The following is a 19622-nucleotide window of genomic DNA, read 5'->3' on the forward strand; positions in this document are numbered from 1 at the left end:
TTATTGTATCAATTTGGTCAAAGATTTTTTTCCAACACAGATTACCAAAATTGAACAAGTTAACAGGTAAATACTTACCTTTTCCAAAAGGATACCTTTTACTATGCACCAAAAACCTAAAAAAACTATAACTATGTGTACATCATGCACATCATTGTTTATGTTGTATTTATTTTCCTATGGGAATTACATTTAGAAATGTACATTCTTTACAACATTGTCATCCATTGAATACATGCAGAGTTTGAAGATTTCAAATTGTGACAAAATGAAAGACTCGACCACGAAGGGACTCGAACCCTCAATCTTCTGATCCGAAGTCAGACGCCTTATCCATTAGGCCACGCAGTCATCTTTATAGAAGTTGTCGAACCTGTGGAAGGTGTGGTAAAAGTAACCTCAAGTATAACATTCAAAATTTAGAAGTTTTTTCTAGATATATGTATTGGAAAAACTTGCATATGAATTACAAAATGAAATCCAACATATTTTAGTGATTTATGTTGAGTGAACATTACAAAGTATACCTTTCACATAGCCTAGATTTTGTAAAATCCTTAACTTAGCTGAGAAATAACTTAACTTTTCTATAGGCATGCTATAAAGTTTTATAAAAAGATTAGGGATGTAGGCATAAGAGCAATTTCTCATTGAGCTATGGCTGTTCTGATTTCACTGATTCCTTCTAAACATGTGAGATGTATTTTTTATATGCAGATATGCAAATAACCATTATAGTATCAATTTGGTCAAAGAATTGCTTTGCAACACAGATTACCAAAATCAAACAAGTTAACAGGTAAACACTGACATTTTCCTAAAGGTTTTTTAAGTTTTATGAAAATATTAGGGATGTAGGCTTTATAGCAATTTCTCATTGGACTATGGATGTTCGGATTTCAATGATTCATTTTAAACATGTGAGATATAATTTTTATATGCAGATATGCAAATATCCTTTATTGTATCAATTTGGTCAAAGATTTTTTTCCAACACAGATTACCAAAATTGAACAAGTTAACAGGTAAATACTTACCTTTTCCAAAAGGATACCTTTTACTATGCACCAAAAACCTAAAAAAACTATAACTATTTGTACATCATGCACATCATTGTTTATGTTGTATTTATTTTCCTATGGGAATTACATTTAGAAATGTACATTCTTTACAACATTGTCATCCATTGAATTCATGCAGAGTTTGAAGATTTCAAATTGTGACAAAATGAAAGACTCGACCATGAAGGGACTCGAACCCTCAATCTTCTGATCCGAAGTCAGACGCTTATCCATTAGGCCACGCAGTCATCTTTATAGAATTTGTCGAACCTGTGGAAGGTGTGGTAATAGTAACCTCAAGTATAACATTCAAAATTTAGAAGCTTTTTCTAGAGGTATGTTTTGGAAAAACTTGCATATGAATTACAAAATAAAATCCAACATATTTTAGTGATTTATGTTGAGTGAACATTACAAAGTATACCTTTCACATAGCCTAGATTTTGTAAAATCCTTAACTTAGCTGAGAAATAACTTAACTTTTCTATAGGCATGCTATAAAGTTTTATAAAAAGATTAGGGATGTAGGCATTAGAGCAATTTCTCATTGAGCTATGGCTGTTCTGATTTCAGTGATTCCTTCTAAACATGTGAGATGTATTTTTTATATGCAGATATGCAAATAACCATTATAGTATCAATTTGGTCAAAGAACTGCTTTGCAACACAGATTACCAAAATCAAACAAGTTAACAGGTAAACACTTAAATTTTCCTAAAGGTTTTTTAAGAATTATGAAAATATTAGGGATGTAGGCTTTATAGCAATTTCTCATTGGACTATGGATGTTCGGATTTCAATGATTCATTTTAAACATGTGAGATATAATTTTTATATGCAGATATGTAATATCCTTTATTGTATCAATTTGGTCAAAGATTTTTTTCCAACACAGATTACCAAAATTGAACAAGTTAACAGGTAAATACTTACCTTTTCCAAAAGGATACCTTTTACTATGCACCAAAAACCTAAAAAAACTATAACAATGTGTACATCATGCACATCATTGTTTATGTTGTATTTGTTTTCCTATGGGAATTAAATTTAGAAATGTACATTCTTTACAACATTGTCATCCATTGAATTCATGCAGAGTTTGAAGATTTCAAATTGTGACAAAATGAAAGACTCGACCACGAAGGGACTCGAACCCTCAATCTTCTGATCCGAAGTCAGACACCTTATCCATTAGGCCACGCGGTCATCTTTATAGAAGTTGTCGAACCTGTGGAAGGTGTGGTAAAAGTAACCTCAAGTATAACATTCAAAATTTAGAAGTTTTTTCTAGATATATGTTTTGGAAAAACTTGCATATGAATTACAAAGTGAAATCCAACATATTTTAGTGATTTATGTTGAGTGAACATTACAAAGTATACCTTTCACATATCCTAGATTTTGTAAAATCCTTAACTTAGCTGAGAAATAACTTAACTTTTCTATAGGCATGCTATAAAGTTTTATAAAAAGATTAGGGATGTAGGCATAAGAGCAATTTCTCATTGAGCTATGGCTGTTCTGATTTCACTGATTCCTTCTAAACATGTGAGATGTATTTTTTATATGCAGATATGCAAATAACCATTATAGTATCAATTTGGTCAAAGAATTGTTTTGCAACACAGATTACCAAAATCAAACAAGTTAACAGGTAAACACTGACATTTTCCTAAAGGTTTTTTAAGTTTTATGAAAATATTAGGGATGTAGGCTTTATAGCAATTTCTCATTGGACTATGGATGTTCGGATTTCAATGATTCATTTTAAACATGTGAGATATAATTTTTATATGCAGATATGCAAATATCCTTTATTGTATCAATTTGGTCAAAGATTTTTTTCCAACACAGATTACCAAAATTGAACAAGTTAACAGGTAAATACTTACATTTTCCAAAAGGATACCTTTTACTATGCACCAAAAACCTAAAAAAAACTATAACTATGTGTACATCATGCACATCATTGTTTATGTTGTATTTATTTTCCTATGGGAATTACATTTAGAAATGTACATTCTTTACAACATTGTCATCCATTGAATTCATGCAGAGTTTGAAGATTTCAAATTGTGACAAAATGAAAGACTTGACCACGAAGGGACTCGAACCCTCAATCTTCTGATCCGAAGTCAGACGCCTTACCCATTAGGCCACGCGGTCATCTTTATAAAAGTTGTCGAACCTGTGGAAGGTGTGGTAAAAGTAACCTCAAGTATAACATTCAAAATTTAGAAGTTTTTTCTAGATATATGTATTGGAAAAACTTGCATATGAATTACAAAATGAAATCCAACATATTTTAGTGATTTATGTTGAGTGAACATTACAAAGTATACCTCTCACATATCCTAGATTTTGTAAAATCCTTAACTTAGCTGAGAAATAACTTAACTTTTCTATAGGCATGCTATAAAGTTTTATAAAAAGATTAGGGATGTAGGCATAAGAGCAATTTCTCATTGAGCTATGGCTGTTCTGATTTCACTGATTCCTTCTAAACATGTGAGATGTATTTTTTATATGCAGATATGCAAATAACCATTATAGTATCAATTTGGTCAAAGAATTGCTTTGCAACACAGATTACCAAAATCAAACAAGTTAACAGGTAAACACTGACATTTTCCTAAAGGTTTTTTAAGTTTTATGAAAATATTAGGGATGTAGGCTTTATAGCAATTTCTCATTGGACTATGGATGTTCGGATTTCAATGATTCATTTTAAACATGTGAGATATAATTTTTATATGCAGATATGCAAATATCCTTTATTGTATCAATTTGGTCAAAGATTTTTTTCCAACACAGATTACCAAAATTGAACAAGTTAACAGGTAAATACTTACCTTTTCCAAAAGGATACCTTTTACTATGCACCAAAAACCTAAAAAAACTATAACTATGTGTACATCATGCACATCATTGTTTATGTTGTATTTATTTTCCTATGGGAATTACATTTAGAAATGTACATTCTTTACAACAAGAATGTACATTTCTAAATTTAATTCCCATAGGAAAATAAATATGCAGATATGCAAATATCCTTTATTGTATCAATTTGGTCAAAGATTTTTTTCCAACACAGATTACCAAAATTGAACAAGTTAACAGGTAAATACTTACCTTTTCCAAAAGGATACCTTTTACTATGCACCAAAAACCTAAAAAAACTATAACTATGTGTACATCATGCACATCATTGTTTATGTTGTATTTATTTTCCTATGGGAATTACATTTAGAAATGTACATTCTTTACAACATTGTCATCCATTGAATTCATGCAGAGTTTGAAGATTTCAAATTGTGACAAAATGAAAGACTCGACCACGAAGGGACTCGAGCCCTCAATCTTCTGATCCGAAGTCAGACGCCTCATCCATTATGCCACGCTGTCATCTATGTCGAAATTGTCGAACCTGTGGAAGGTGTGGTAATAGTAACCTCAAGTATAACATTCAAAATTTAGAAGCTTTTTCTAGAGGTATGTTTTGGAAAAACTTGCATATGAATTACAAAATGAAATCCAACATATTTTAGTGATTTATGTTGAGTGAACATTACAAAGTATACCTTTCACATATCCTAGATTTTGTAAAATCCTTAACTTAGCTGAGAAATAACTTAACTTTTCTATAGGCATGCTATAAAGTTTTATAAAAAGATTAGGGATGTAGGCATAAGAGCAATTTCTCATTGAGCTATGGCTGTTCTGATTTCACTGATTCCTTCTAAACATGTGAGATGTATTTTTTATATGCAGATATGCAAATAACCATTATAGTATCAATTTGGTCAAAGAATTGCTTTGCAACACAGATTACCAAAATCAAACAAGTTAACAGGTAAACACTGACATTTTCCTAAAGGTTTTTTAAGTTTTATGAAAATATTAGGGATGTAGGCTTTATAGCAATTTGTCATTGGACTATGGATGTTCGGATTTCAATGATTCATTTTAAACATGTGAGATATAATTTTTATATGCAGATATGCAAATATCCTTTATTGTATCAATTTGGTCAAAGATTTTTTTCCAACACAGATTACCAAAATTGAACAAGTTAACAGGTAAATACTTACCTTTTCCAAAAGGATACCTTTTACTATGCACCAAAAACCTAAAAAAACTATAACTATGTGTACATCATGCACATCATTGTTTATGTTGTATTTATTTTCCTATGGGAATTACATTTAGAAATGTACATTCTTTACAACATTGTCATCCATTGAATACATGCAGAGTTTGAAGATTTCAAATTGTGACAAAATGAAAGACTCGACCACGAAGGGACTCGAACCCTCAATCTTCTGATCCGAAGTCAGACGCCTTATCCATTAGGCCACGCAGTCATCTTTATAGAAGTTGTCGAACCTGTGGAAGGTGTGGTAAAAGTAACCTCAAGTATAACATTCAAAATTTAGAAGTTTTTTCTAGATATATGTTTTGGAAAAACTTGCATATGAATTACAAAATGAAATCCAACATATTTTAGTGATTTATGTTGAGTGAACATTACAAAGTATACCTTTCACATAGCCTAGATTTTGTAAAATCCTTAACTTAGCTGAGAAATAACTTAACTTTTCTATAGGCATGCTATAAAGTTTTATAAAAAGATTAGGGATGTAGGCATAAGAGCAATTTCTCATTGAGCTATGGCTGTTCTGATTTCACTGATTCCTTCTAAACATGTGAGATGTATTTTTTATATGCAGATATGCAAATAACCATTATAGTATCAATTTGGTCAAAGAATTGCTTTGCAACACAGATTACCAAAATCAAACAAGTTAACAGGTAAACACTGACATTTTCCTAAAGGTTTTTTAAGTTTTATGAAAATATTAGGGATGTAGGCTTTATAGCAATTTCTCATTGGACTATGGATGTTCGGATTTCAATGATTCATTTTAAACATGTGAGATATAATTTTTATATGCAGATATGCAAATATCCTTTATTGTATCAATTTGGTCAAAGATTTTTTTCCAACACAGATTACCAAAATTGAACAAGTTAACAGGTAAATACTTACCTTTTCCAAAAGGATACCTTTTACTATGCACCAAAAACCTAAAAAAACTATAACTATTTGTACATCATGCACATCATTGTTTATGTTGTATTTATTTTCCTATGGGAATTACATTTAGAAATGTACATTCTTTACAACATTGTCATCCATTGAATTCATGCAGAGTTTGAAGATTTCAAATTGTGACAAAATGAAAGACTCGACCACGAAGGGACTCGAACCCTCAATCTTCTGATCCGAAGTCAGACGCCTTATCCATTAGGCCAAGCAGTCATCTTTATAGAATTTGTCGAACCTGTGGAAGGTGTGGTAATAGTAACCTCAAGTATAACATTCAAAATTTAGAAGCTTTTTCTAGAGGTATGTTTTGGAAAAACTTGCATATGAATTACAAAATAAAATCCAACATATTTTAGTGATTTATGTTGAGTGAACATTACAAAGTATACCTTTCACATAGCCTAGATTTTGTAAAATCCTTAACTTAGCTGAGAAATAACTTAACTTTTCTATAGGCATGCTATAAAGTTTTATAAAAAGATTAGGGATGTAGGCATTAGAGCAATTTCTCATTGAGCTATGGCTGTTCTGATTTCAGTGATTCCTTCTAAACATGTGAGATGTATTTTTTATATGCAGATATGCAAATAACCATTATAGTATCAATTTGGTCAAAGAACTGCTTTGCAACACAGATTACCAAAATCAAACAAGTTAACAGGTAAACACTTACATTTTCCTAAAGGTTTTTTAAGAATTATGAAAATATTAGGGATGTAGGCTTTATAGCAATTTCTCATTGGACTATGGATGTTCGGATTTCAATGATTCATTTTAAACATGTGAGATATAATTTTTATATGCAGATATGTAATATCCTTTATTGTATCAATTTGGTCAAAGATTTTTTTCCAACACAGATTACCAAAATTGAACAAGTTAACAGGTAAATACTTACCTTTTCCAAAAGGATACCTTTTACTATGCACCAAAAACCTAAAAAAACTATAACTATGTGTACATCATGCACATCATTGTTTATGTTGTATTTATTTTCCTATGGGAATTACATTTAGAAATGTACATTCTTTACAACATTGTCATCCATTGAATTCATGCAGAGTTTGAAGATTTCAAATTGTGACAAAATGAAAGACTTGACCATGAAGGGACTCGAACCCTCAATCTTCTGATCCGAAGTCAGACGCCTTATCCATTAGGCCACGCGGTCATCTTTATAGAAGTTGTCGAACCTGTGGAAGGTGTGGTAAAAGTAACCTCAAGTATAACATTCAAAATTTAGAAGTTTTTTCTAGATATATGTATTGGAAAAACTTGTATATGAATTACAAAATGAAATCCAACATATTTTAGTGATTTATGTTGAGTGAACATTACAAAGTATACCTTTCACATAGCCTAGATTTTGTAAAATCCTTAACTTAGCTGAGAAATAACTTAACTTTTCTATAGGCATGCTATAAAGTTTTATAAAAAGATTAGGGATGTAGGCATAAGAGCAATTTCTCATTGAGCTATGGCTGTTCTGATTTCACTGATTCCTTCTAAACATGTGAGATGTATTTTTTATATGCAGATATGCAAATAACCATTATAGTATCAATTTGGTCAAAGAATTGCATTGCAACACAGATTACCAAAATCAAACAAGTTAACAGGTAAACACTGACATTTTCCTAAAGGTTTTTTAAGTTTTATGAAAATATTAGGGATGTAGGCTTTATAGCAATTTCTCATTGGACTATGGATGTTCGGATTTCAATGATTCATTTTAAACATGTGAGATATAATTTTTATATGCAGATATGCAAATATCCTTTATTGTATCAATTTGGTCAAACATTTTTTTCCAACACAGATTACCAAAATTGAACAAGTTAAGAGGTAAATACTTACATTTTCCAAAAGGATACCTTTTACTATGCACCAAAAACCTAAAAAACCTATAACTATGTGTACATCATGCACATCATTGTTTATGTTGTATTTATTTTCCTATGGGAATTACATTTAGAAATGTACATTCTTTACAACATTGTCATCCATTGAATTCATGCAGAGTTTGAAGATTTCAAATAGTGACAAAAAGAATGACTTGACCATGAAGGGACATGAACCCTCAATCTTCTGATCAGAAGTCAGATGCCTCATCCATTATGCCACGCTGTCATCTATGTCGAAATTGTCGAACCTGTGGAAGGTGTGGTAATAGTAACCTCAAGTATAACATTCAAAATTTAGAAGCTTTTTCTAGAGGTATGTTTTGGAAAAACTTGCATATGAATTACAAAATGAAATCCAACATATTTTAGTGATTTATGTTGAGTGAACATTACAAAGTATACCTTTCACATATCCTAGATTTTGTAAAATCCTTAACTTAGCTGAGAAATAACTTAACTTTTCTATAGGCATGCTATAAAGTTTTATAAAAAGATTAGGGATGTAGGCATAAGAGCAATTTCTCATTGAGCTATGGCTGTTCTGATTTCACTGATTCCTTCTAAACATGTGAGATGTATTTTTTATATGCAGATATGCAAATAACCATTATAGTATCAATTTGGTCAAAGAATTGCTTTGCAACACAGATTACCAAAATCAAACAAGTTAACAGGTAAACACTGACATTTTCCTAAAGGTTTTTTAAGTTTTATGAAAATATTAGGGATGTAGGCTTTATAGCAATTTCTCATTGGACTATGGATGTTCGGATTTCAATGATTCATTTTAAACATGTGAGATATAATTTTTATATGCAGATATGCAAATATCCTTTATTGTATCAATTTGGTCAAAGATTTTTTTCCAACACAGATTACCAAAATTGAACAAGTTAACAGGTAAATACTTACCTTTTCCAAAAGGATACCTTTTACTATGCACCAAAAACCTAAAAAAACTATAACTATGTGTACATCATGCACATCATTGTTTATGTTGTATTTATTTTCCTATGGGAATTACATTTAGAAATGTACATTCTTTACAACATTGTCATCCATTGAATTCATGCAGAGTTTGAAGATTTCAAATTGTGACAAAATGAAAGACTCGACCACGAAGGGACTCGAGCCCTCAATCTTCTGATCCGAAGTCAGACGCCTCATCCATTATGCCACGCTGTCATCTATGTCGAAATTGTCGAACCTGTGGAAGGTGTGGTAATAGTAACCTCAAGTATAACATTCAAAATTTAGAAGCTTTTTCTAGAGGTATGTTTTGGAAAAACTTGCATATGAATTACAAAATGAAATCCAACATATTTTAGTGATTTATGTTGAGTGAACATTACAAAGTATACCTTTCACATATCCTAGATTTTGTAAAATCCTTAACTTAGCTGAGAAATAACTTAACTTTTCTATAGGCATGCTATAAAGTTTTATAAAAAGATTAGGGATGTAGGCATAAGAGCAATTTCTCATTGAGCTATGGCTGTTCTGATTTCACTGATTCCTTCTAAACATGTGAGATGTATTTTTTATATGCAGATATGCAAATAACCATTATAGTATCAATTTGGTCAAAGAATTGCTTTGCAACACAGATTACCAAAATCAAACAAGTTAACAGGTAAACACTGACATTTTCCTAAAGGTTTTTTAAGTTTTATGAAAATATTAGGGATGTAGGCTTTATAGCAATTTCTCATTGGACTATGGATGTTCGGATTTCAATGATTCATTTTAAACATGTGAGATATAATTTTTATATGCAGATATGCAAATATCCTTTATTGTATCAATTTGGTCAAAGATTTTTTTCCAACACAGATTACCAAAATTGAACAAGTTAACAGGTAAATACTTACCTTTTCCAAAAGGATACCTTTTACTATGCACCAAAAACCTAAAAAAACTATAACTATGTGTACATCATGCACATCATTGTTTATGTTGTATTTATTTTCCTATGGGAATTACATTTAGAAATGTACATTCTTTACAACATTGTCATCCATTGAATACATGCAGAGTTTGAAGATTTCAAATTGTGACAAAATGAAAGACTCGACCACGAAGGGACTCGAACCCTCAATCTTCTGATCCGAAGTCAGACGCCTTATCCATTAGGCCACGCAGTCATCTTTATAGAAGTTGTCGAACCTGTGGAAGGTGTGGTAAAAGTAACCTCAAGTATAACATTCAAAATTTAGAAGTTTTTTCTAGATATATGTTTTGGAAAAACTTGCATATGAATTACAAAATGAAATCCAACATATTTTAGTGATTTATGTTGAGTGAACATTACAAAGTATACCTTTCACATAGCCTAGATTTTGTAAAATCCTTAACTTAGCTGAGAAATAACTTAACTTTTCTATAGGCATGCTATAAAGTTTTATAAAAAGATTAGGGATGTAGGCATAAGAGCAATTTCTCATTGAGCTATGGCTGTTCTGATTTCAGTGATTCCTTCTAAACATGTGAGATGTATTTTTTATATGCAGATATGCAAATAACCATTATAGTATCAATTTGGTCAAAGAACTGCTTTGCAACACAGATTACCAAAATCAAACAAGTTAACAGGTAAACACTTACATTTTCCTAAAGGTTTTTTAAGAATTATGAAAATATTAGGGATGTAGGCTTTATAGCAATTTCTCATTGGACTATGGATGTTCGGATTTCAATGATTCATTTTAAACATGTGAGATATAATTTTTATATGCAGATATGCAAATATCCTTTATTGTATCAATTTGGTCAAAGATTTTTTTCCAACACAGATTACCAAAATTGAACAAGTTAACAGGTAAATACTTACCTTTTCCAAAAGGATACCTTTTACTATGCACCAAAAACCTAAAAAAACTATAACTATTTGTACATCATGCACATCATTGTTTATGTTGTATTTATTTTCCTATGGGAATTACATTTAGAAATGTACATTCTTTACAACATTGTCATCCATTGAATTCATGCAGAGTTTGAAGATTTCAAATTGTGACAAAATGAAAGACTCGACCACGAAGGGACTCGAACCCTCAATCTTCTGATCCGAAGTCAGACGCCTTATCCATTAGGCCAAGCAGTCATCTTTATAGAATTTGTCGAACCTGTGGAAGGTGTGGTAATAGTAACCTCAAGTATAACATTCAAAATTTAGAAGCTTTTTCTAGAGGTATGTTTTGGAAAAACTTGCATATGAATTAAAAAATAAAATCCAACATATTTTAGTGATTTATGTTGAGTGAACATTACAAAGTATACCTTTCACATAGCCTAGATTTTGTAAAATCCTTAACTTAGCTGAGAAATAACTTAACTTTTCTATAGGCATGCTATAAAGTTTTATAAAAAGATTAGGGATGTAGGCATTAGAGCAATTTCTCATTGAGCTATGGCTGTTCTGATTTCAGTGATTCCTTCTAAACATGTGAGATGTATTTTTTATATGCAGATATGCAAATAACCATTATAGTATCAATTTGGTCAAAGAACTGCTTTGCAACACAGATTACCAAAATCAAACAAGTTAACAGGTAAACACTTACATTTTCCTAAAGGTTTTTTAAGAATTATGAAAATATTAGGGATGTAGGCTTTATAGCAATTTCTCATTGGACTATGGATGTTCGGATTTCAATGATTCATTTTAAACATGTGAGATATAATTTTTATATGCAGATATGTAATATCCTTTATTGTATCAATTTGGTCAAAGATTTTTTTCCAACACAGATTACCAAAATTGAACAAGTTAACAGGTAAATACTTACATTTTCCAAAAGGATACCTTTTACTATGCACCAAAAACCTAAAAAAACTATAACTATGTGTACATCATGCACATCATTGTTTATGTTGTATTTATTTTCCTATGGGAATTACATTTAGAAATGTACATTCTTTACAACATTGTCATCCATTGAATTCATGCAGAGTTTGAAGATTTCAAATAGTGACAAAAAGAATGACTTGACCATGAAGGGACATGAACCCTCAATCTTCTGATCAGAAGTCAGATGCCTCATCCATTATGCCACGCTGTCATCTATGTCGAAATTGTCGAACCTGTGGAAGGTGTGGTAATAGTAACCTCAAGTATAACATTCAAAATTTAGAAGCTTTTTCTAGAGGTATGTATTGGAAAAACTTGCATATGAATTACAAAATGAAATCCAACATATTTTAGTGATTTATGTTGAGTGAACATTACAAAGTATACCTTTCACATATCCTAGATTTTGTAAAATCCTTAACTTAGCTGAGAAATAACTTAACTTTTCTATAGGCATGCTATAAAGTTTTATAAAAAGATTAGGGATGTAGGCATAAGAGCAATTTCTCATTGAGCTATGGCTGTTCTGATTTCACTGATTCCTTCTAAACATGTGAGATGTATTTTTTATATGCAGATATGCAAATAACCATTATAGTATCAATTTGGTCAAAGAATTGCTTTGCAACACAGATTACCAAAATCAAACAAGTTAACAGGTAAACACTGACATTTTCCTAAAGGTTTTTTAAGTTTTATGAAAATATTAGGGATGTAGGCTTTATAGCAATTTCTCATTGGACTATGGATGTTCGGATTTCAATGATTCATTTTAAACATGTGAGATATAATTTTTATATGCAGATATGCAAATATCCTTTATTGTATCAATTTGGTCAAAGATTTTTTTCCAACACAGATTACCAAAATTGAACAAGTTAACAGGTAAATACTTACCTTTTCCAAAAGGATACCTTTTACTATGCACCAAAAACCTAAAAAAACTATAACTATGTGTACATCATGCACATCATTGTTTATGTTGTATTTATTTTCCTATGGGAATTACATTTAGAAATGTACATTCTTTACAACATTGTCATCCATTGAATACATGCAGAGTTTGAAGATTTCAAATTGTGACAAAATGAAAGACTCGACCACGAAGGGACTCGAACCCTCAATCTTCTGATCCGAAGTCAGACGCCTTATCCATTAGGCCACGCAGTCATCTTTATAGAAGTTGTCGAACCTGTGGAAGGTGTGGTAAAAGTAACCTCAAGTATAACATTCAAAATTTAGAAGTTTTTTCTAGATATATGTTTTGGAAAAACTTGCATATGAATTACAAAATGAAATCCAACATATTTTAGTGATTTATGTTGAGTGAACATTACAAAGTATACCTTTCACATAGCCTAGATTTTGTAAAATCCTTAACTTAGCTGAGAAATAACTTAACTTTTCTATAGGCATGCTATAAAGTTTTATAAAAAGATTAGGGATGTAGGCATAAGAGCAATTTCTCATTGAGCTATGGCTGTTCTGATTTCACTGATTCCTTCTAAACATGTGAGATGTATTTTTTATATGCAGATATGCAAATAACCATTATAGTATCAATTTGGTCAAAGAATTGCTTTGCAACACAGATTACCAAAATCAAACAAGTTAACAGGTAAACACTGACATTTTCCTAAAGGTTTTTTAAGTTTTATGAAAATATTAGGGATGTAGGCTTTATAGCAATTTCTCATTGGACTATGGATGTTCGGATTTCAATGATTCATTTTAAACATGTGAGATATAATTTTTATATGCAGATATGCAAATATCCTTTATTGTATCAATTTGGTCAAAGATTTTTTTCCAACACAGATTACCAAAATTGAACAAGTTAACAGGTAAATACTTACCTTTTCCAAAAGGATACCTTTTACTATGCACCAAAAACCTAAAAAAACTATAACTATTTGTACATCATGCACATCATTGTTTATGTTGTATTTATTTTCCTATGGGAATTACATTTAGAAATGTACATTCTTTACAACATTGTCATCCATTGAATTCATGCAGAGTTTGAAGATTTCAAATTGTGACAAAATGAAAGACTCGACCACGAAGGGACTCGAACCCTCAATCTTCTGATCCGAAGTCAGACGCCTTATCCATTAGGCCAAGCAGTCATTTTTATAGAATTTGTCGAACCTGTGGAAGGTGTGGTAATAGTAACCTCAAGTATAACATTCAAAATTTAGAAGCTTTTTCTAGAGGTATGTTTTGGAAAAACTTGCATATGAATTAAAAAATAAAATCCAACATATTTTAGTGATTTATGTTGAGTGAACATTACAAAGTATACCTTTCACATAGCCTAGATTTTGTAAAATCCTTAACTTAGCTGAGAAATAACTTAACTTTTCTATAGGCATGCTATAAAGTTTTATAAAAAGATTAGGGATGTAGGCATTAGAGCAATTTCTCATTGAGCTATGGCTGTTCTGATTTCAGTGATTCCTTCTAAACATGTGAGATGTATTTTTTATATGCAGATATGCAAATAACCATTATAGTATCAATTTGGTCAAAGAACTGCTTTGCAACACAGATTACCAAAATCAAACAAGTTAACAGGTAAACACTTACATTTTCCTAAAGGTTTTTTAAGAATTATGAAAATATTAGGGATGTAGGCTTTATAGCAATTTCTCATTGGACTATGGATGTTCGGATTTCAATGATTCATTTTAAACATGTGAGATATAATTTTTATATGCAGATATGTAATATCCTTTATTGTATCAATTTGGTCAAAGATTTTTTTCCAACACAGATTACCAAAATTGAACAAGTTAACAGGTAAATACTTACCTTTTCCAAAAGGATACCTTTTACTATGCACCAAAAACCTAAAAAAACTATAACTATGTGTACATCATGCACATCATTGTTTATGTTGTATTTATTTTCCTATGGGAATTACATTTAGAAATGTACATTCTTTACAACATTGTCATCCATTGAATTCATGCAGAGTTTGAAGATTTCAAATTGTGACAAAATGAAAGACTTGACCACGAAGGGACTCGAACCCTCAATCTTCTGATCCGAAGTCAGACGCCTTATCCATTAGGCCACGCGGTCATCTTTATAGAAGTTGTCGAACCTGTGGAAGGTGTGGTAAAAGTAACCTCAAGTATAACATTCAAAATTTAGAAGTTTTTTCTAGATATATGTATTGGAAAAACTTGCATATGAATTACAAAATGAAATCCAACATATTTTAGTGATTTATGTTGAGTGAACATTACAAAGTATACCTTTCACATAGCCTAGATTTTGTAAAATCCTTAACTTAGCTGAGAAATAACTTAACTTTTCTATAGGCATGCTATAAAGTTTTATAAAAAGATTAGGGATGTAGGCATAAGAGCAATTTCTCATTGAGCTATGGCTGTTCTGATTTCACTGATTCCTTCTAAACATGTGAGATGTATTTTTTATATGCAGATATGCAAATAACCATTATAGTATCAATTTGGTCAAAGAATTGCATTGCAACACAGATTACCAAAATCAAACAAGTTAACAGGTAAACACTGACATTTTCCTAAAGGTTTTTTAAGTTTTATGAAAATATTAGGGATGTAGGCTTTATAGCAATTTCTCATTGGACTATGGATGTTCGGATTTCAATGATTCATTTTAAACATGTGAGATATAATTTTTATATGCAGATATGCAAATATCCTTTATTGTATCAATTTGGTCAAACATTTTTTTCCAACACAGATTACCAAAATTGAACAAGTTAAGAGGTAAATACTTACATTTTCCAAAAGGATACATTTTACTATGCACCAAAAACCTAAAAAACCTATAACTATGTGTACATCATGCACATCATTGTTTATGTTGTATTTATTTTCCTATGGGAATTACATTTAGAAATGTACATTCTTTACAACATTGTCATCCATTGAATTCATGCAGAGTTTGAAGATTTCAAATAGTGACAAAAAGAATGACTTGACCATGAAGGGACATGAACCCTCAATCTTCTGATCAGAAGTCAGATGCCTCATCCATTATGCCACGCTGTCATCTATGTCGAAATTGTCGAACCTGTGGAAGGTGTGGTAATAGTAACCTCAAGTATAACATTCAAAATTTAGAAGCTTTTTCTAGAGGTATGTTTTGGAAAAACTTGCATATGAATTACAAAATGAAATCCAACATATTTTAGTGATTTATGTTGAGTGAACATTACAAAGTATACCTTTCACATATCCTAGATTTTGTAAAATCCTTAACTTAGCTGAGAAATAACTTAACTTTTCTATAGGCATGCTATAAAGTTTTATAAAAAGATTAGGGATGTAGGCATAAGAGCAATTTCTCATTGAGCTATGGCTGTTCTGATTTCACTGATTCCTTCTAAACATGTGAGATGTATTTTTTATATGCAGATATGCAAATAACCATTATAGTATCAATTTGGTCAAAGAATTGCTTTGCAACACAGATTACCAAAATCAAACAAGTTAACAGGTAAACACTGACATTTTCCTAAAGGTTTTTTAAGTTTTATGAAAATATTAGGGATGTAGGCTTTATAGCAATTTCTCATTGGACTATGGATGTTCGGATTTCAATGATTCATTTTAAACATGTGAGATATAATTTTTATATGCAGATATGCAAATATCCTTTATTGTATCAATTTGGTCAAAGATTTTTTTCCAACACAGATTACCAAAATTGAACAAGTTAACAGGTAAATACTTACCTTTTCCAAAAGGATACCTTTTACTATGCACCAAAAACCTAAAAAAACTATAACTATGTGTACATCATGCACATCATTGTTTATGTTGTATTTATTTTCCTATGGGAATTACATTTAGAAATGTACATTCTTTACAACATTGTCATCCATTGAATTCATGCAGAGTTTGAAGATTTCAAATTGTGACAAAATGAAAGACTCGACCACGAAGGGACTCGAACCCTCAATCTTCTGATCCGAAGTCAGACGCCTTATCCATTATGCCATGCTGTCATCTATGTTGAAATTGTCGAACCTGTGGAAGGTGTGGTAATAGTAACCTCAAGTATAACATTCAAAATTTAGAAGCTTTTTCTAGAGGTATGTTTTGGAAAAACTTGCATATGAATTACAAAATGAAATCCAACATATTTTAGTGATTTATGTTGAGTGAACATTACAAAGTATACCTTTCACATATCCTAGATTTTGTAAAATCCTTAATTTAGTTGAGAAATAACTTAACTTTTCTATAGGCATGCTATAAAGTTTTATAAAAAGATTAGGGATGTAGGCATAAGAGCAATTTCTCATTGAGCTATGGCTGTTCTGATTTCACTGATTCCTTCTAAACATGTGAGATGTATTTTTTATATGCAGATATGCAAATAACCATTATAGTATCAATTTGGTCAAAGAATTGCTTTGCAACACAGATTACCAAAATCAAACAAGTTAACAGGTAAACACTGACATTTTCCTAAAGGTTTTTTAAGTTTTATGAAAATATTAGGGATGTAGGCTTTATAGCAATTTCTCATTGGACTATGGATGTTCGGATTTCAATGATTCATTTTAAACATGTGAGATATAATTTTTATATGCAGATATGCAAATATCCTTTATTGTATCAATTTGGTCAAAGATTTTTTTCCAACACAGATTACCAAAATTGAACAAGTTAACAGGTAAATACTTACCTTTTCCAAAAGGATACCTTTTACTATGCACCAAAAACCTAAAAAACCTATAACTATGTGTACATCATGCACATCATTGTTTATGTTGTATTTATTTTCCTATGGGAATTACATTTAGAAATGTACATTCTTTACAACATTGTCATCCATTGAATACATGCAGAGTTTGAAGATTTCAAATTGTGACAAAATGAAAGACTCGACCACGAAGGGACTCGAACCCTCAATCTTCTGATCCGAAGTCAGACGCCTTATCCATTAGGCCACGCAGTCATCTTTATAGAAGTTGTCGAACCTGTGGAAGGTGTGGTAAAAGTAACCTCAAGTATAACATTCAAAATTTAGAAGTTTTTTCTAGATATATGTATTGGAAAAACTTGCATATGAATTACAAAATGAAATCCAACATATTTTAGTGATTTATGTTGAGTGAACATTACAAAGTATACCTTTCACATAGCCTAGATTTTGTAAAATCCTTAACTTAGCTGAGAAATAACTTAACTTTCTATAGGCATGCTATAAAGTTTTATAAAAAGATTAGGGATGTAGGCATTAGAGCAATTTCTCATTGAGCTATGGCTGTTCTGATTTCACTGATTCCTTCTAAACATGTGAGATGTATTTTTTATATGCAGATATGCAAATATCCATTATAGTATCAATTTGGTCAAAGAATTGCTTTGCAACACAGATTACCAAAATCAAACAAGTTAACAGGTAAACACTGACATTTTCCTAAAGGTTTTTTAAGTTTTATGAAAATATTAGGGATGTAGGCTTTATAGCAATTTCTCATTGGACTATGGATGTTCGGATTTCAATGATTCATTTTAAACATGTGATATATAATTTTTATATGCAGATATGCAAATATCCTTTATTGTATCAATTTTGTCAAAGATTTTTTTCCAACACAGATTACCAAAATTGAACAAGTTAACAGGTAAATACTTACCATTTCCAAAAGGATACCTTTTACTATGCACCAAAAACCTAAAAAACCTATAACTATGTGTACATCATGCACATCATTGTTTATGTTGTATTTATTTTCCTATGGGAATTACATTTAGAAATGTACATTCTTTACAACATTGTCATCCATTGAATTCATGCAGAGTTTGAAGATTTCAAATTGTGACAAAATGAAAGACTCGACCACGAAGGGACTCGAACTCTCAATCTTCTGATCCGAAGTCAGACGCCTTATCCATTAGGCCACGCAGTCATCTTTATAGAATTTGTCGAACCTGTGGAAGGTGTGGTAATAGTAACCTCAAGTATAACATTCAAAATTTAGAAGCTTTTTCTAGAGGTATGTTTTGGAAAAACTTGCATATGAATTACAAAATAAAATCCAACATATTTTAGTGATTTATGTTGAGTGAACATTACAAAGTATACCTTTCACATAGCCTAGATTTTGTAAAATCCTTAACTTAGCTGAGAAATAACTTAACTTTTCTATAGGCATGCTATAAAGTTTTATAAAAAGATTAGGGATGTAGGCATAAGAGCAATTTCTCATTGAGCTATGGCTGTTCTGATTTCACTGATTCCTTCTAAACATGTGAGATGTATTTTTTATATGCAGATATGCAAATAACCATTATAGTATCAATTTGGTCAAAGAATTGCATTGCAACACAGATTACCAAAATCAAACAAGTTAACAGGTAAACACTGACATTTTCCTAAAGGTTTTTTAAGTTTTATGAAAATATTAGGGATGTAGGCTTTATAGCAATTTCTCATTGGACTATGGATGTTCGGATTTCAATGATTCATTTTAAACATGTGAGATATAATTTTTATATGCAGATATGCAAATATCCTTTATTGTATCAATTTGGTCAAACATTTTTTTCCAACACAGATTACCAAAATTGAACAAGTTAAGAGGTAAATACTTACATTTTCCAAAAGGATACCTTTTACTATGCACCAAAAACCTAAAAAACCTATAACTATGTGTACATCATGCACATCATTGTTTATGTTGT

General features: G+C 30.8%; 13 non-coding genes across 13 annotated transcripts; all 13 read right to left on the reverse strand.

Moving 5' to 3' along the window:
• Positions 1-278: 278 nt before the first annotated feature.
• Positions 279-351, reverse strand: TRNAR-UCG (transfer RNA arginine (anticodon UCG)). Its single transcript has one exon. It is a non-coding gene; the product is annotated as a tRNA-Arg (tRNA).
• Positions 352-2194: 1843 nt separating this feature from the next.
• Positions 2195-2267, reverse strand: TRNAR-UCG (transfer RNA arginine (anticodon UCG)). Its single transcript has one exon. It is a non-coding gene; the product is annotated as a tRNA-Arg (tRNA).
• An 887-nt stretch (positions 2268-3154) lies between these two features.
• TRNAR-UCG (transfer RNA arginine (anticodon UCG)) lies at positions 3155-3227 on the reverse strand. The gene has a single exon. It is a non-coding gene; the product is annotated as a tRNA-Arg (tRNA).
• Positions 3228-5352: 2125 nt separating this feature from the next.
• Positions 5353-5425, reverse strand: TRNAR-UCG (transfer RNA arginine (anticodon UCG)). Its single transcript has one exon. It is a non-coding gene; the product is annotated as a tRNA-Arg (tRNA).
• Positions 5426-6311: 886 nt separating this feature from the next.
• TRNAR-UCG (transfer RNA arginine (anticodon UCG)) lies at positions 6312-6384 on the reverse strand. The gene has a single exon. It is a non-coding gene; the product is annotated as a tRNA-Arg (tRNA).
• Positions 6385-7269: 885 nt separating this feature from the next.
• TRNAR-UCG (transfer RNA arginine (anticodon UCG)) lies at positions 7270-7342 on the reverse strand. The gene has a single exon. It is a non-coding gene; the product is annotated as a tRNA-Arg (tRNA).
• A 2804-nt stretch (positions 7343-10146) lies between these two features.
• Positions 10147-10219, reverse strand: TRNAR-UCG (transfer RNA arginine (anticodon UCG)). Its single transcript has one exon. It is a non-coding gene; the product is annotated as a tRNA-Arg (tRNA).
• An 886-nt stretch (positions 10220-11105) lies between these two features.
• Positions 11106-11178, reverse strand: TRNAR-UCG (transfer RNA arginine (anticodon UCG)). The gene has a single exon. It is a non-coding gene; the product is annotated as a tRNA-Arg (tRNA).
• A 1844-nt stretch (positions 11179-13022) lies between these two features.
• On the reverse strand, positions 13023-13095 carry TRNAR-UCG (transfer RNA arginine (anticodon UCG)). Its single transcript has one exon. It is a non-coding gene; the product is annotated as a tRNA-Arg (tRNA).
• An 886-nt stretch (positions 13096-13981) lies between these two features.
• Positions 13982-14054, reverse strand: TRNAR-UCG (transfer RNA arginine (anticodon UCG)). The gene has a single exon. It is a non-coding gene; the product is annotated as a tRNA-Arg (tRNA).
• An 885-nt stretch (positions 14055-14939) lies between these two features.
• Positions 14940-15012, reverse strand: TRNAR-UCG (transfer RNA arginine (anticodon UCG)). Its single transcript has one exon. It is a non-coding gene; the product is annotated as a tRNA-Arg (tRNA).
• Positions 15013-17816: 2804 nt separating this feature from the next.
• On the reverse strand, positions 17817-17889 carry TRNAR-UCG (transfer RNA arginine (anticodon UCG)). Its single transcript has one exon. It is a non-coding gene; the product is annotated as a tRNA-Arg (tRNA).
• An 885-nt stretch (positions 17890-18774) lies between these two features.
• On the reverse strand, positions 18775-18847 carry TRNAR-UCG (transfer RNA arginine (anticodon UCG)). Its single transcript has one exon. It is a non-coding gene; the product is annotated as a tRNA-Arg (tRNA).
• Between the last annotated feature and the right edge of the window lie 775 nt (positions 18848-19622).

Source organism: Taudactylus pleione, unplaced genomic scaffold (genome assembly GCF_031769625.1).
Source record: "Taudactylus pleione unplaced genomic scaffold, aTauple2 ptg000914l, whole genome shotgun sequence".
NCBI lineage: Eukaryota > Metazoa > Chordata > Amphibia > Anura > Myobatrachidae > Taudactylus > Taudactylus pleione.